Here is an 18,378-nt window from a genome sequence, read left to right as displayed (position 1 = left end):
GTAGGACTGATGTGGGTTCTACGAACCGAGTCATATCCCCCGATTGCCTTAGTGATCCTGAGGTGGAACTTGAGGATGACCTCAAACCCGTAGGCCGAGCCGCTTCGGGCAGTTTGGCGTCTACCTCTCATCAAGGTCGGATGCTAGATAGGTTTGGTCCTTCGACCATGACGCCCGAGGGGCTCCAATCTCTACTTATTTCTGACAATCTGCCTAGGGGGTACACCTATTTCATTCCTTCGGGTAGCTTTCCTTGGGAACACAGTCCTGATGAGATCGTGATTTTTCAGGAGTAGCTCGCTGCGGGGCTGCGGTTGCCTTTCCACCCCCTTCTCATCGAGGTCATAAACCACTTCGGCGTTACCGTTGGCCAACTTCATCCAAACTCTATTCGGAACCTGGTGGGGACAGTCTCCCTTTTTTGCGAAGAGAACTTCCTTTTAGACTTGGAGATATTCTCCTCCATTTTAATGCTCAAGAAACAAGCAGGTTCTCTTCCCGGGGGTAGGTGGGTGTATTACTTGTCTCCTCGCCCGGGTTTTAAGCTTCTGCACGAACTTCCCAACAAGGTCCCGGCATGAAAGCGGGACTACTTCAGGGTGCGAAGTGCACAGGGGTGGCCTTTTCAGACCGGGTGGGGGGAGGCCGCTCCTGACTCTGGTGTCACTCTCGATAAAGAGACGGTGAAAGGCCTTCGGCAATGGGCACAGTAAGGGTTAAAGTGACATCAGTACCTAATGGAGGTCAAGCTTATTGCAGCCAGCCTGAGTTCGAGTATGTTCCTTGCTCAGAGGTTTCTTGCTCGCTTTGTTCCTTCATTTTTCTGATGCCGAACTCTTTTCTACAGGTGTGATGGACTCAGAGAGGACTCGTGGGGGGCGCCTATTCCAAGGCATGAAGAGGAGGAAGCGGGTAGCCAAGCGAATTCGTACCAAGCTGCCCCAGGATGAGGAGCCTCAAGTTCCAGGCCACACGCCGGAGGATCTGCCCAGGGAGCCCAAGGTGGCTCTGATGCATGAAGCGGCAGGGGCCCCTTACGCGGAGACCACTCACACGGGTGCTCCAGCCTACTCTAGTTCTCCTGCTTACTCTTGGTCCGCTCATACGCAGGCTGGGCCCTCGGGCTCGGGAGCTCAAGGAGAGTTTAGGAGCGTGTTGTCGCCGAACTACGCTCTTCAGAAGAGTAGGGAGGCTACTTTCCCTGAGGAGATCGCGGCGTGGACCGATCTTCCCTTGAATCAGGTCGCCTGCCGTGCTGTAACTCATGCTATGGTGGTAAGTCAGATTTCGTCTGCCTTCTTCATTTTCTATCCTTCTTGCTGTTGTCGCTCACTTGTTTCTTTTGGTAGGTGAACTCTTCTATTCATGCCTTAGCGGCCCAGGTGGAGAGGAGCTCGCGACAGGCACGAGTTGTTGAGGCGGCCGCTCATGTTGCCAAAGAGGCTTTTCGTGCCGCCGAGGTGAATACCCGAGTTGCTGAGGCGGCCGCTCATGCTGCCGAAGAGGCTACTCACGTTGCTATGGCCAGGCAGGCGATGTCTCAGCGGGATGCCGAGGCCATGGGGGTAGTCGTGAAGCATATGGCGGACCTAAGGTTGGACCTGCAGCATCAAGTCAAATATCTTCAGGAGGACATCAAGGAGAAAATGCAGATCTTTTCCCAAGGTATTGAAGATGCCAAGAAGAAGGCCGTTGATGACTACATTGCCTCGCCGCGTTTTGATGACCTGATGGTGGATTCTTACAGAAGGGGATTCAAACTGAGCTGGTGGATGATCCGGAATATGTATCCCAACCTCGACATTAGTGCCATATCCACTTCGCGTATAACTTAGGAGATGGCCAATGCTACTGATGGCGAGCCGGATTCTGAGGGCGAGGCAGGGCCTTCGGGTGTCGTTGAAGTGCCTTCTGATGGGGAAGAAGTAGCTCCGGGCTTGTAAATTTTTTTTTGTACTCTTCTTTTTCTTGCAATGGAATAGACAATCTTTTGGGTTAAGTGTTGTTCTTTTTTCCGAACTGATATTTTGTCGAATTGATGATATGCCTGATCTGTTTCTTGCCCGGGTTATTGTACTCGTGCGACCTGTTTCGGTGTTTAATACTTAGTCTCTGCTTCGCTTTATTCTTTTGATTGATATTTTGCCAAACTGATAATATGCCATTTTCTTTGCTCGCTTATGCCGAGGTTCCTTGTTGGCTCGGCATCTTGGCCCTAAGGCTCTTGTAGGGATTTCGTCCACTTCGCTTGGCGGTTTATAGGTAGTATCGCTTTAAGTTAACGATGTTCCACGCTCAGGGTACTTGTTTGCCTTCTAAGGTTTCGAGCTCGTATGCCCCCCCGAGCGCTCTCTTTACTTTATAGGGCCCTTTCCAATTTGGTCTAAGTTTGCCCACGTCGGGTTTGGGCACCATAATCTTATGGAGAACCAGATCGCCGAATCGGAAGCTTCGCAGCTTTACTCTGGCGTTGTAGTACCGAGCTACCTACTGCTGGTAGGCCGCTGTCCGAATGTACATGATGTCTCTTACCTCATCCAGTAGGTCAAGGTTGGTACGTAACTCATCTCCGTTTGTCTGATCGTCATATGTTTCTAGTCGCAGTGTATGTACTTCAATTTTCCCGGGATTACTGCTTCAGTGTCGTAGGTGAGGTTGAAGGGGGTCTCTCCCGTGGCGGTTTTTCTGTAGTTCGGTGAGCCCATAAAACACTTGGTAGCTCTTCCGCCCATAACCCCTTAGCTCGATCTAGACGTGCTTTCAGTCCGCGCAAGATGGCTCTATTCATTACTTATGTCTGGCCGTTTGCCTGCGGGTGTGCGATCGATGTGAAGTTCTGCTGAATCCCCATATTTTGGCACCATTCTTAGAACTTGATATCCTCGAACTGCTTGTCATTGTCGGAGATCAGTACCCGAGGTAACCCGAAGCGATATACTATGTTCTTCCAAAAGAAGTTCTGTATGTTTCGGGTCGTAACTGTTGCCAGAGGTTCGGCTTCTATCCACTTTGTGAAATAATCTACTGTCACCACTAGGAACTTTCTCCCACCTGTTGCTAACGGGAATGGCCTCAGGAGGTCGATGCCCCATTGTGCAAAGGGCCATGGGCTGGCGAGGTATTCGAGGTCGGAAGCAGGCTAATGGTGGATATTGGTGTGCTTCTGACACCTGTCGCATTTTCTGACGAGCTCGACGACTTCTGCCTTCATCGTTGGCCAGTAGTATCCTTGTCGAAGTGCTTTTTGGGCGAGGGCTTTGCCCCCCAGGTGTCCGCCGCACAGACCTTCATGAGTGTCGTGGAGTACGAGCTCGGCTTCGACAGGTCGCAGGCAGCGCAAGTAGAGGAGCGTGTAGGACCGTCGGTACAACCGTTTGTCTATTATGACGTATTTGGTTGCTTGGCGCTGCACCCTCTTGGTTGCATTGCGGTCCGCAGGGAGGATTCCATCTAGCAAGAAGCTCGCGAGTGGGTCAATCTAGCTTGGCTCTACTTCAAGGATGGGAGCGACCTCCTCTGCCCCACCGAGAATGCTAGGCCGAGGTAAGTCCTCTATGTACACGGTTCTCATGTTGTTGTGACTTGTGCTGGCTAACTAGGACAAAGCATTGGCCTCAGTGTTCTCTGACCTCGGGATTTGCCTGATGAAGTGTGATTGGAAGTTGAGCAAGGCCTCTTTTACTTTCACTAAGTTTGCGATCATGGAGAGCTCGCGTGTTTCGTACTCGCCTGTAACCTGGTTGACCATGAGCTGGGAATCGCTACAGATGACTATGTGCTTTGCTCTTACCTTTTGCGCTAGGTTCAGCCCGGCTATCAGTGCTTCATACTCTACCTCGTTGTTGGATGCTGCGAACTCAAAGCGTAGTGTGTATTCCAATTTTGTGACACTCGAGCCGCATAAGACTATTCCAGCCCCGCTGCCCTGCTGGTTCGAGGAACCATCTACGTGAAGGATCCAGGGCTCCTCATCCCAGTTCGCGCTTGGCCTGACCAGGAGAGATGCCACACTGGCTGCTACTTCACGGGGTTCAGATACTATTGGCTTGGGAGCTCTGGGTTCACTCGAACTGGGGATCTCGGGCTCAACCTGCTCAGGGGCTTCGAGGCTGAATGTGCACTCGGTGATAAAATCCGCTAAGGCTTGGGCCTTAATGGCGGTCCGGGGTTTGTACTGGAGATCGTACTCGCTGAGTTCGATGGCCCACTTCGTCAGCTAACCGGAAACCTCGGGCTTGAGCAAGATTTGTCTCAGAGGTTTGTCAGTTAAGACGACGACAGTGTGAGCTTGGAAGTACGGGTGGAGTTTTCGAGTTGAAATCACCAGTGCGTACGCTATTTTTTCTATCTGCAGGTATCTCGTCTCTACTCCCTGTAGAATTTTACTAACGTAATAGATGGGCCACTAGACCCGATCTACTTCCTTTATTAGTACTGAACTGACCACCTCGTCGCTTTCCGAGAGGTACAGTTCTAAGACCTCGCCCTCCTGGGGTCTGGCTAAGGTTGGCACAGTGGCGATGTAGGTTTTTAGCTCGTCGAACGCGAGCCGGCAATCTCGGGTCCATTTGAACCCTTTGCCTTTGATTGCTTTAAAGAAAGGCAGGCAACGTTCTGCCGATTTGGACATGAAGCGGCTCAGAAAGGCTATGCGGCCGTTTAGCCTCTGAACCTCTTTTACTTTTCGCGGTGGTCTCATATCAAGGATGGCCTTTATTTTGTCCGGGTTGGCGTCAATACCGCGCCGGTTGACAATGTACCCTAGGAACTTACCCGAGGTGACACCGAAGACACACTTGTTTGGGTTCAGTCTCATTCTATATTGACGTAGAATTTGGAAGACAGAATTTAAGTCTTTTATTAATTCATGTGAGAACTGTGTTTTGACGACCATGTCGTCTACATAACATTCTATTTTCATGCCAATTAAGGGATGAAAAAGCTTATTTTGGAAGGTCGCCCTAGCATTCTTTAGTCCGAAGGGCATGACCTTGTAACAGTACAGGTCGAACTCGGTTATGAAGCTAGTTTTTTCCTCGTCGGACTAGTCCATCTTGATTTGGTTGTAGCCTGAGTAGGCGCCCAGGAAGCTTAGTAGCTCATGTCCCGAGGTCGTGTCCACTAGGCGGTCAATTCGGGGCAGGGGGAAGAAGTCTTTTGGGCAAGCTCGATTCAGGTCGGTGTAGTCGACGCACATGCGCCACTTGCCATTTGCCTTTTTCACCAACACTGGGTTGGCTACCCAGCTCGGGTGCTGCGATGAGCTTTTCGACTTCTTCGTCAACCGCCCTCCAGCGCTTCGGGGCTAAGTTGCGTTTCTTCTGTCTAATGGGTCTGACTATAGGGTCAGTGTTAAGTTTGTGAGTTATAAGGCCAGGGTCAATACCGGGCATATTCGCCGCGGACCATGCAAAAATATCTAAATTTTGAAGTAAAAAACTCACCAGTTCAGTTCGTAGAGGCTCTTTGACGGAAGCATCGATCTGTAGCATTCGCGTCGGATTTGTAGCGTTCGCGCCAATTGATGGAGCGCAATCTGGCCGGTCTTAGCTGTCAACGATTTTGCCTCTGACTAGAGCGACGGGGAGCCTGAAACGGAGAAGATGAGGGAACTCCGGGGGAAACCCAGTGAGATAAATCCGAAGCTCAAGTTAGTATTCTCTCAAAGGCAAAGTAAAGACCAGATGGCACAAAGTTCACATACCTCGTTGTTGGGGGTAGGGGGCCTTTTATAACCACTTCGCGCACTCACTCCAAGGCCTCTGTCAAATCGGGTATGATTATCTCTGTTTCTGCCAATTCGGGGGTCATCCTTTTTGCTAGGACAAAACCGTCACTGCTCCTTGTTGGAGCCGTCTCTGTAACTGGAGATGGCGGTGTCAGGTGGCGGTGGCATGTGGCCGTTTGAAGTGCGGCCGTCAAGCGTCAGATCCCAAGTCAGTCAGGTGTGGTACGGTTTGGCATCCTGGAGGCGAAGTCTTGGAGTGGTGAGTGAGGTGAAGTCTTGAGTTCGGAGGTATGTCCTGTACTGCCATAGTGCAGGCCAGGTTGGTGAAGTGAGTCCCGAGCTGCTACAAGGCAGGCCAGTTCGGTGAGGTGTGTCCTGAACTGCTACAAGGCAGGCCAGTTCGGCGAGGTGTGTCCTGAACTGCTATAAGGCAGGCCAGTTCGGCGAGGTGTGTCCCAAACTGCTATAAGGCAGGCTAGTTCGGCGAGGTGTGTCCCGAACTGCTATAAGGCAGGCCAATTCGGGTTTCTGTTCCTTGAGTGGCTTGGGGCCTAAGGGAGAGTTTGGGCTCCTAGTAGGGAGTTCGAACTGCTGATAGGGGAGTTCGGTCCGCTGCTAGATCCTCCCCTTAGTGCTCGCGCCTTAAGTGTACTTTTGTGCCGATCTGTCGTCTTTGCCACGTGTTACATAACTATGAGGTCGAGCCAAATCTTCCTTCATCAGTAATCGTCAACAATAGATAAAAAATAGCGAGCTTTAGTTAGAGATGGAACGGAGTAGGGTCGCCCAGATATCACAATGGATGAATTCGAAGGGAGCTGTAGTAGAGATGGTACTTAAAGGAAAAGGTAGTCTTGTTTGTTTAGCTAAGGGGCAAATGTCACACTGATGGTTAGTGGATGCAGTGGTAGGTAGGTGTAAGGTGTTTTTAATGGTTGTGAGGCGAGCATCAGAAGGATGTCCCATGTGCCAATGCTAGAGGTCAAAAATCTTTGATGGTAGTGAGAAGGGAGGTTAATGGAGAGGCACCCACGGAGTGATACAGATCGTCGCGTTCTTTACCCAACCCAATCACCATCTTCATCGATAGGTTCTGAAAAACACAATGATCAACATAAAAAGTAACAGAAGAGTTTAAAGCTTTGGTAATTTTGCTTATGGATAACAAATTGAATTTAAATGAGGGTAGGTGTAGAACATTGTCTAGATGCATAGTGTGTGAGAGTGTGGTGGTGCCAATAGAAGCAAATTTGGCTGACGATCCATTTGGTAAGGTAATGGGTGGAAGGGTGGGTGTGTTATGAATAACTATAGTGAGCATGTCAAGGGAGGAAGCCATGTGGTCAGTGGCTCTGGTGTCAATGATCCAAGATTGGAGTGTACCTTGCTATGATGTAAAAGCAGAAGAAGTACCTACAAAGTTGGCTAAAGAGGGTCCAGATTTGGTCTCACCGAGTAGCTTGAGAAGTTTGTCGTACTGTTCTTGAGTAAGAGATGGTGGAGAAGTTGTTGCGTTCAATGCTGGTTTATTGTTGGTGTCATCAGTAGGGCGGCTGGAACTCGACTTCCTAGGATTGTTTGTAACATACAACGATCCTTGGTGTGATTCCCTTTAAAATCCTGATTCTTTGATGGTGGAGTATTGAAGGAATCACATGAGGTTGAATGCAGAGCCATGGTATCTGGTGAAGGTGTGGATTGAACTTGTAGCATTCTGTGTGCTTCCTCTTGTAAGGCCAATGAGTAGGCTCGAGTAACCGAGGGTAAGGGGTCCATAAGGAGAATCTAAAATTTTAAGGTGGAGAAGGTATCATTGAAGCCCATAAGGAACTGCATCAGATGAAGTTGTTGTTGGCCCATTGTGTAGTCCTTTGAAGCTGCACAGGAATAGGAAGGGGCAATGGTATATGTTGCCAACTCATCCCAGAATCCTTTGAGAGTGTTAAAATATGCTAAAATTGAGGTGGAATGTTGTTGATGCATGGCGATGGCGCGTTGCAACTGATATATGCGAGGTTCGTTACTCACCATGAAAATCCAACTCCTTTGGATAAGAATACAGGAGGGCAAAGTACTAATATTTCACCTTGGCCTGTGCCGTAACCATCGCTTTGTAAAAATAAATTTTAGTAAAATACTTTACTGGGGCCAAGTGAACGCTTATCCCCTCTACCACAAATTATGACATCCACTCTCTCACTTGACAAGATGTTAAGCGGGCACCCCTTCCTAGTGCAATGGAGGTCGCCAGCCTAAGCCATGGGCCCTCTTGATCACCCACTGACTCCGTTCAGATAAATATGCTTTTCATTCTATTCTCATCGTCATTTATAACTTGGGCGTTCCATTCTCCTTCCATATCTATCCAATGTGGGACTCTAACCCAGAGCTTAGAAAAGAAAAACCCATTTTAACTCTTTTCTTCCCCTTCAAAACTTTTACTACTCCAACAGAAGAGATCTCATCTGAGGCAGCAAAATAGGCTTAGGATCTCATCCGATAGGGCCGGAGGAGTCATCCAGTCTCCTACATCAATCGCATATATCCAAAGAAAACCGCATAGACAAGTCCTAACCAGAAACAAAATCTTCCCCCATGAATGATCTATGAACACATTATCGGTCACACCACATTTGATTCGATACTGTATTGCGCTGCGCTGAAACAATAAAATCAAAGCTTTTAATTTATAGATATGGCCACAGCTTGAATTAAATGAACTGATTATCTGTACATTTGAAATTTAGGATACGTTTGGGAGTGCTTATTCAATAAGCACATATGAACATTTGGTGAAAAAAAAAAAAGCTTATTTTAAACAGGGGTAGTAGTTTTAAAATGATGCATTGGGCTATGATAGGCCAAAAAGGAAATAAACACTTAAAAATTAAGCCTAAAATTTGAGCTTCTCAAATAAGTAATTATTCTCATAATAAACACTTATTTCAGGTTTATTTCCCAAATGTAAATAAAGTGCTTATTGATGTGATCCCAATTCAAAAATAAGCACTTATTTTTAAGTATTCTCAAACTTAACCTTAGCTAATAACATTAACAAGACGTTGATGGAATATTAGCCGGTCCCGGTTAGCACAATAAAAGACCCTACAACTACATTTACATGCCCATAGACAAACAAGACATTTGATGAAGCATAGATTATTTGATGGGCTCAACAACATCTCTAATGGGATGGACCACAACAGTTAGTGCCAGTTAGGTTGGGCTTTTGGGATGCAATTTATGGCATTTTGAGTTGAGTCCCACATGGGAATCGTAGAAGCTGTGTTTGGTGAAAATCCCAAAAGCTAATATTGGTGTTCAACAACCACAGGCCGTTAATGCAAGTCACCCAAATGCAGAAGTCATCCCAAATAGGGCCTTAATCAACAACTTTAGTATTGTTAATATCGAAATGCCCACTAATTGGAGCGCTGACCTACCACTTAGGTGAAAAGACTACTTTGTTTTTCAATTTGGTTTTAATTTTTAGGGAGAAGGACGGTTCAGTCTAGGGTCAGAATTTTTAGGCCCAAAGTACAGTTGGGGTGGGTGCCAGCTCCGAATTGATGCCAATTCACAGGCGGACATTGGTGTGTAGAGTGGGGATTTTTGACATTTTAAATGTTTATAGCTCTGCAGTGAAAATCAGAGATCTGCATTGGATCAGTCCGTATTTCTCCGTAATTTTTATTCTTGTGTCCTAAAAAGATATCTTAGTTATCACACTTATTTTTGTTTGATATGATAAATATGTAATAATAGAGATGCGCCCAAATGTTTTCTGAAAAGTTTTTGCATTTTTTTTTTGTATTTTTTGTGCCTCTATATTTTTTTTAAGTTTTTATTATTCAATTATGACATCATGGGTTGACCCATAAACATAAGAGTTTGAACCATTGACCCACCACCCAAATAGGAAAATAGTTTTTTGGTCAATTTTAAATTGTGTATTTCATTTCTATCATTATAAAAATATTTATTAATTATTACACTTATCTTTGTTTAATATGATGAATATATAATATTAGAGATGTATCCAAAATTTTTAACAAAATTCTTGTATTTTTTGAATAATTTTATATTTTATATTTTTAAATTTTATTATTTAATTATGACATTATGAGTTGACCCATTTAACTTTGATGATTGAACTACTTACCTACCACTTAAATTGTGGAATAATTTCATTTTCATGTTAGTTTTAGAAATATAGGTTTTATATTGTTAAAATTACTAGAGAATGACCGCCCCATACTAAGTATGGAGCTAGTATTTTGATATTTTTAATTCATTATTTTGATAAGTTTTATTTGAAACTCATTTTTTATGTTGTAAATTTAGGATATTATTTTATTTGATATTTTATATATAAACTTATTTAATTTAAGAGATTAAATCAAGTTTTATTTCTAAATAATAATCCACTTTATGGATCCTACATTACTTGAAATGAGTTTTTGTTTTTTATTTTCTTTTTAGTGGAGGTAACTACTATTAACCTTTTTGAGAGTGGAGGTAACTACCATTGGAAGCTCATACTTTATTTTTTTGAGTAGGTAAACACGTGTTTAAGAAAGGAAACTTTTATTTTAAGAAAGGAAATTTTTTTAATCGGATTTGAATTCGGATATTGCCTGATCCGATTCGAATTCAATCCATTTACACCCCTAGTATAGATATACAAACACACTTTATAGGCACAAGAGAGCACCATTTATTAGAGTGTGCATACACTTGATTGAGACAAGTTGAGCCTACCCCACCTATGACAAGTGAGGGAATCCATCAAAATACATAGGTGGTTATATCATAAGTGGAGGTTTTGATAAATAAAACTAGAAAACCAATAAAAACTTATGAGGTGTGGCAAACCATGAATTCCTATCCTCCATTTTAACTTTAAGGCCTCGTTCATTTTCTAGTAAAGATGAGCATGTAAGTTGATGTCCCACGATATTGCAAGAACCTCACATTCGATTAGTGTTATAATGGGGCCATGAAAAACAAATTTTTTATAAAGTATTGGTTACCCCAATTAGAGGTGTAAATTGGGCCATGCCGCCCCCAGCCCGGTACAATTGTATGGGTCGTTCCAGGCTTGGGGTTTTAGGTCTGCGGGTCAGGCCAGCACAGCCCACACTCACGAGCTAGCATGGCCCAACATGAGTAGGTGAGTTATATACTATTATATATAAACAACTAGCAGGGACCCGTGCGATGCACGGAATTTATTAAGCGAAAGCTAAATAATAGAAATGATTATTTACTAAAATACCCCTTATATTTTCATGGACTTACTAAAATCTACCATATAGTTAAAATTTTACTAAAACACCACTTATAATTTGCAATGGATTTAATCAATCTACCATTAGATGATAGTGGAAAATGACAATGTTGAACCTAATGTTCATTTAAATAAATTCAATCAAAAGAAAATAAAAATAAAAATACCATTTTGGCCCTTTATAAGACATGGGCAACCACTCTATTGGCTATATTTGGTTAATTTTGTTTTCTATACAAAAGAAAAGTGTTAAGGGTATTTTTGGAATAAAAAATCATGGACCTAATGGCAAAACAAACAATCCTTAATGAAAGGTTGATTAAGTAAATAAGTTGTAAAATATTTGGGATGTTTTAATAAAATAAAAACTATAAGGTAAGTTTAAGTAAATATGTAAAACTATAAGATGTGTTCTAGTAAATGACCCTAATAGAATCACATGAGAGTATACAAATGTTTTATATTTTCAACTTTTTAAATAATTAATAATTATTCATATTTTATATACTACTTTTAATCATTTTTATAATACAAAAATAACAATAATTAATTTCAGTTAGGTTTATTCATCAAATTGATGAAACCGACCAATCCAATCAACTTAACACGAGTTGGTTGGTTTTCTAGTATTTTAGGTTGGCTTTAGTTCTAAAATTTTCCAATTCGACCAAGTTGAATCAATTTCACTTTGGCCATTTGTAAATCAACCAAAATTGAACGACCTAACCATGGATATATATATTAATATTTTATATTTTAAATATAATTTTTAATATATAAAAGTGGGAAATTTCCCATGTTTCTTAGCCTAAAATGTTTTATATCATAAATCTAATTTTTAAATTTATCTTTTAATAATTGCACTATAATTTTTAAATTTTAATTTAATTTTTAAGTTTAAATCCTTTGAACCGACTGACCAAACGAAAAAATCGACCCAAACCGACACAACTTGAGTGGGTCGATTTTCACAAAAGGTCAGTTGGTTTCAGCTGACCAACTCCCCAACTTGACCAGGTCAATTTGGTTGGCCAAATAGCCTACCTACGACCGAACCAAACCAACTCATGAACACTCATAATTTCAACTAAATTAATAGTCTCATCTCTAATAAATAACAATAGTTTAATCTCTGATAATTATTGAAAATTTATAGCAAAAATACATAATTATTCATAATATATTGATAATGAAAAAAATACAATAAGTACTAAAAATATATTAACTTAGTCAATAAATAGTATAATCTCAATTAATAGTTTAATCTCTAATAAACATTAATCAATAAGTTATAACAAAAATACAATAAGTACAATAGATTAAATTTAAAAATTTCACTAATAGTAGTTTAATCTCCAATAATTATTGAAAATTTTCTATTAAATAACAAAACAAAATAAATTTATACATTGTCATTGAAAAATACATATATCACAAAAAATATAAATAATTACAAAATACAATAAATATTAATTTTAGTATATAATTATATAATAAATACAGATTAAGAGTTTAAAATTATATTAATAAATATTAAATTTTTGAAGTTATTTTCTCTTATTTTTACTTGATATAAGTGAAATTAGTTATTTACAATATTATGTAAAAATATTAAATTATTCTTAATTTCAATATTGTGTTATAATTATTTTTATACTTTTCAGAAATTTCTTTATTTTAACTATTTAAAATCTATTTACGTTAGGCATTTTGTTATTTAAAATACCCAGTTATTTAAATACTTAAATAACATGTAAGATATTTAAATTTTAAAGTATTAGTTATTTATGGAATTTAATTATCCATAAAATCATAATTTCTACTATTACATAATTTCATTATTAATTTTGTAATATAATAAATTATTGTAGAAAACACTAACGTGGACCCCATTAAGGTGGTCCCCACTGTTCGTATGTTAGCAATAAGTTATGGTTAGGATTAGTCTTTTATGATTTCAGCTTTATCTTATCTTGCCATGTAAGCAATTATGTCCTTTTATAAGTATGATACTGTGTATATAAATTTAAGAGTGGAGCGGCTATTTCAAAACAACCAACTCTCTCTTTTCTCAAATCTTGAGCTCTCTCTCTCTCTCTCTCTCTCTCTCTCTCTTCTCCCTCCTCTTTTCTTATTCTTTTTCTTCTTCTCTTTTAAGTTTTTGTTCAATCTTGAACAACTACTTGGTATCAGAGCATTCAATCTAGGTTTCCTCATGTGGAATTAATTCAGCCAACCACATGAGAATTATTTAGGGTTGAAAGATTTTTTTTCATTCGACTGAGTCTTGGAGATTACAAGAAGTCTTTAGCAACTATCCAAGGATTGGAAAGTGTTCCTTGTAATCAGGAAGAATCGGAGAAGAATTAAGTGATCAAGGTTAGGTCTTGATCAAGATTGGAGGTGTCAATCAGATTTTTTGGTTCTTTCATCAAGACTGAAGTTGGCGATCAAGAAGATTTTCTCAAAGATCAGTTATGTTTTCAAAAGTTTCTGGGGTTGATCAAAATCAAGATCAGTTTTGAGCAAAACTAAAGTTGGTGATGAAAATTTCAGGAAGATTTTTGAAACAAGATCAATTCTTTTCAGAAATTTCTGGATAAGGTCTTATTCCTTCTTAAGGTTAGCAGCAAGGATAACTTAATTTGTGAGGTATGGATATATAGAATTTTTTTTCTTTTCTCTTCTAGGGTTTTAAGAGAAAACCTTGAAATCCATGGCTATTACTGTGTCTAGAAAAGAGATTAGACTTGTTTTTTTTTTTTTTTAAGTTTGGCTGGTATCAGATTTCTATTCTCTGATCTTTGTTTAGGAGTTTTGTACCCAGTTCTACTGAAACCTAGGCCAACTGCTATTAGTTCTCAGATTCAATAGGTAGAAGGTGTTTTTTGCTTAACCCCTAACCAAGAATGGAGTTCAAGAGCCAAGGGGAGGGTGTTTTTGGAACTGGCTCAGGTAATATGACTAAGAACACTTTTCGTATTACAACTATTAAGTTTGATGGGTCGAACTACTTAGAATGGGCTCAATCAGCCATGATGGCCATTGAGGGAAGAGGAAAACTAAATTATTTTCTAGGGTATATGAAGGAACCAACTAAGGAGGATCCCACTTATGCTAAGTGGATTCAGGAGAATTATTTGGTGATGACATGGATGTGCAACTCTATGCAGCCACATATCAGTTGAAACTACTTATGGGCAAAAACAACTAAGGAATTATGAGATGTTGTGAAAGAAATCTACTCTCAGCCCCTTAATATTGATAGAGCTTATGAACTGAAAGTAAGATTAAAAATCTCAAGCAAGGTGAGAAACAAGTTTCTGTTTATTTTTCAACCTTGAAATCCCTGTGGCATGAAATTGACCACCTTGAATCAATTGAATGGGAAAGTTAAAAGGATGCACGGACTTACAGGAAGCAGATTGAAACTAATAGTGTTTGAGTTCCTGGCTGATCTAAATTCTGAATATGATATTGTGAGAGAAATTGTTGACAAGATAGTGTAACTCTATCCCAAACCTATTCCTTAGTACACAACGAAGAGACTAGGAGAAAAGTTATGCTATAGCAACAGCCTTTTGAATCCGCTCTAGCAGTAGTTAAGCCAAAATCTAGGGGTAATAATGAAAGAGACACGAAGAAGGAAGCTAAGAAGGACCTAGTATGTGAGCATTGTAAGAAACCTAAACATACTAAAGATACCTATTAGGTGTTGCATCCACATCTAGTTCCACCAAAACTCATAAACAAAAAGGGGAATGCAAATATGGCTATTAACACTGATAGTACAATCTCATCTAGCACAAAAGGCACTCCTATAGACACCCTAGTTGTTGTTTAAGTTGCTCTAATTCAGCCGAAAAATGAAGTTGGTAATTCAGCTCCACCTCCTCAAACACCATCAGCACCCCCCACTTTAGCTTTTGCTCATTCAGGTATTCGGACCTCTGTCACCATGCCTCAACTACAGGTAATATAGAACATTCACGGATAATAGATTTAGGAGCATCTGACCATATGACTGGCTTGCCATCATTGTTTACTACCTATCACTTATCTTCTAGCAGAGACAAAGTGTCCATTGTTGATGGCTCCCTCATTCCTATTTCTGGCAAGGGAGACATCAAGTTGTCTAATGCCATTTCCTTATCTTCGATTTTGCATGTTCCTAAGCTTAGTACTAATTTTCTTTCAGTTAATAGCATTATAAAAAACCAGAATTGTTTAGTAACCTTTTTCTCGGATTGATGTGTTTTTCAGGATCTAGAGACAAGGAAGGAGATTAGGACTGGCCGTGAGGCAAATGGAGTATATCAGCTTGGAGGGAGTTCTCATTAGGAAGATAGTGAGACTAAGAGGTTTTGTGTTTCTTAGTCTGTTGATTAGGCTATGCTTTGGCACAATAGGATGAGTCATTTATCTTTTCGGGCTTTGAAGAGTTTATTTCCTAGTTTATTTCAATCTATCCAGATGTCTAGTTTGAAATGTGAGAGTTGTGAACTTGCAAAACACTACAAGACAACCTATTCATTAAGTAATAATATAAGTAATATTCCCTTTGAAATTGTGCATATTGATGTTTGAGGACCTTACCATACCACTGCCATGGGGGGGTACTAATATTTTCTATTATTTGTTGATGATTATACTTGTTTTTCGTGGGTTTATTTCATGCGTTCTTGAGATGAGGTTCCAACATTAACCTGGATCTTTCATCAGATGATTTTAACCTAATTCGGGGTCAAAATCAAAATTTTTAGATCTGATAATGCGAAAGAATATTTTGCAAATCCATTAGCCTCATATTTGCTTGAACATGGGATTATCCATCAGAGTACATGTCCTCATACACCACAGCAAAATGGGGTTGTTGAAAGAAAGAACAAACACATATTGGAGGTGGCCAGAAGCATTGTGTTTACCTCTAATGTACCTATACATTTCTAGGGTGACGTTATTCTTACAGTAGTATATCTCATCAATAGGATTCACTCACGGGTTCTTGACATGAAACATTCATTTACCCTCTTATATCCTAATAAAGAGTTGTTTATCATTCCCCTTAAAACATTTGGTTGTACATGCTTTGTTCAGATTCTTGGCCCTCATCGTTCCAAGTTTGATCTTAAGTCCTCAAAATGTATTTTCCTTGGTTATGCACAAACTCAAAAGGGATATTGCTGCTATGAACCTACTTCTGAAAAAATATTTTCTCAATGGATGTCACTTTCTTTGAAGATATATCCTATTATCTAAGGGTTTCTCCTCAGTGGGAGAGTAGTGAGGTTGGGATTAACTCGTCAGAAGTTCTTTTACCTTGTCCCATTAAGTGAAGAGGGGTGTAATAGGGAGGGTTGTCAGAGGTGCAGGGATGTGAGAGTCTATCACAGACGATGGGGGCAGGTTGATATTGGTCATCAACAATCCAAACCAGCCCTAGTTCCTTCTACAGATCTAGATCCAGGTACCACAGTCTCTTCATCAGATACTACAAATGAGAGACCTTCCACCATAGAGCCTTCACTTTCATTGAATGACCTTGACCTTCCCTTAGCAGTCCGTAAAGGCAAACGTCATTGCACCACATCCACAGCTCACTGCATTTCCCAGTTCTTGTCCTATGAACATTTGTTTCCCTCCAAGTCTTTTCTTGCATTCATTGCTAAAATTCCCATTCCTAGAACAATATAAGAAGCCTTGTTAGTTCCTGAGTGGAAAGATGTAATAAAAGTAGAAATGGATGCCCTCATTAGAAACAATACTTGGGAGATAGTTAATCAGCGTAAAGGGAAGAAACCAATTGGATGTAGATGGGTGTTCACTGTGAAACATAATGCTGATGGTTCTATTGAAAGGTATAAGGCCTGATTAGTTGCAAAGGGATTTATTCAGACATATGGTATTGATTACTTGGAAACTTTTGCATTAATAGCAAAGATGACCACTTTCAGAGTCCTATTATCTCTTACAGCCAGTTACTCTTGTCGTTGTATCAAATGGATGTTAAAAATGCCTTCTTCAATGGAGACTTGCAAGAAGAAGTTTGCATGCAGTTACCTCCTGGATTTTATAGTACAAGGATAGGAAAGAAGGTTTTTCGGTTAAACAAAGTCTTGTATGGACTAAAACAGTTCCCCGGAGTTTGGTTTGATAGATTCAGACGAGCCCTTGAAAGGTTCGGATATGTACAGGCCTAGTCAGACCACACCTTGTTTATTAAGAGAATGGGTTCTTCCTTAACCTTGCTTGTTGTATATGTGGATGGTATTGTAGTAATAGGAAATGATAATAGTGAGATTGAGTCCCTTAAGCAACTCCTTCATCAAGAGTTTGAGGTAAAAGATCTGGGAGAACTACGATACTTTTTTGACATTGAGGTAGCCAGATCCAAGCATGGGATTTTTGTTTCTCAAAGAAAGTATGTTCTTGACCTATTGGGAGAAACAAGAAAGTTGTGTGTTAAGTTTGCTAACTCACCTATTGAATAAAATCACAAGTCAGTGCAAAGGGTGGAGAGCCCCCTGAAGATAAAGCTATGTTCCAACGGTTAGTTGGAAAACTTTTCTATCTTTGTCTCACTCGACCCGTCATCAGTTATGCAGTCAATGTGGTTAGTCAGTATATGCACTCTCCTAGGACTACTCACCTCCTTGCAGTTGAGATGATACTAGCATATTTGAAGAGATGCCCAGGCAGAAGCATTTTATTCAAGAATAATAATCACATGGAGATAGAAGTTTACACAGATGCTGATTGGGCTGGGTGTGTTGATGATCGAAGATCTACCTTTGGATATTTTGCTTTTGTTGGAGGTAATCTTGTCTCTTGGAGGAGTAAGAAACAAAATATTGTTTCTTGTTCCAGTGCTAAAACTGAATATAGGTCCATGGCAAATGGTGTAGCTGAGATTCTATGGTTGAGATCATTATTTGAGGAGTTAGGTATTGTTTATGAGAAACCCTTGATGTTGTATTGTGATAATCAGGCTACCATCAATATAGCCCATAATCTAGTACAACAGGACAGAACTAAGCATATTGAAGTGGATTGACATTTTATCAGAGAGAGGGTTACATCTTAAGAAGTATGCCTTCCATACATCACCTCCGACATGCAGCTGACAGACCTTCTCACCAAGGCGGTTTTAAGGAAGAATTTAAAGGTAGATATCTATGCAAGTTGAGAATGACAAACATCTATTCCTGACTTGAGGGGGACTATAGAGAACAATAATGTAGACTCCACAAAGGTGGTCCCCATTGTTTGAAGGGATGAGAGATCCATCATATGGATGGCCGAACCCTGCAGGTAGGTTGGGCGAAATTTCAAAAATTTCTCTCTCTCCCATGTGGGAATC

General features: G+C 40.6%; 1 non-coding gene across 1 annotated transcript; it reads right to left on the bottom strand.

Moving 5' to 3' along the window:
• Positions 1–7,871: 7,871 nt before the first annotated feature.
• On the bottom strand, positions 7,872–8,030 carry LOC148878883 (U1 spliceosomal RNA). Its single transcript, XR_016106069.1, has one exon. It is a non-coding gene; the product is annotated as a U1 spliceosomal RNA (small nuclear RNA).
• Between the last annotated feature and the right edge of the window lie 10,348 nt (positions 8,031–18,378).

This window comes from Nelumbo lutea, chromosome 1 (genome assembly GCF_056320005.1).
Source record: "Nelumbo lutea isolate HS-2025 chromosome 1, American lotus-T2T, whole genome shotgun sequence".
NCBI classification, from domain to species: Eukaryota; Viridiplantae; Streptophyta; class Magnoliopsida; order Proteales; family Nelumbonaceae; genus Nelumbo; species Nelumbo lutea.
Note: the sequence above shows the minus strand (reverse complement) of the source record. Positions and strands in the feature narration are given on the sequence as shown.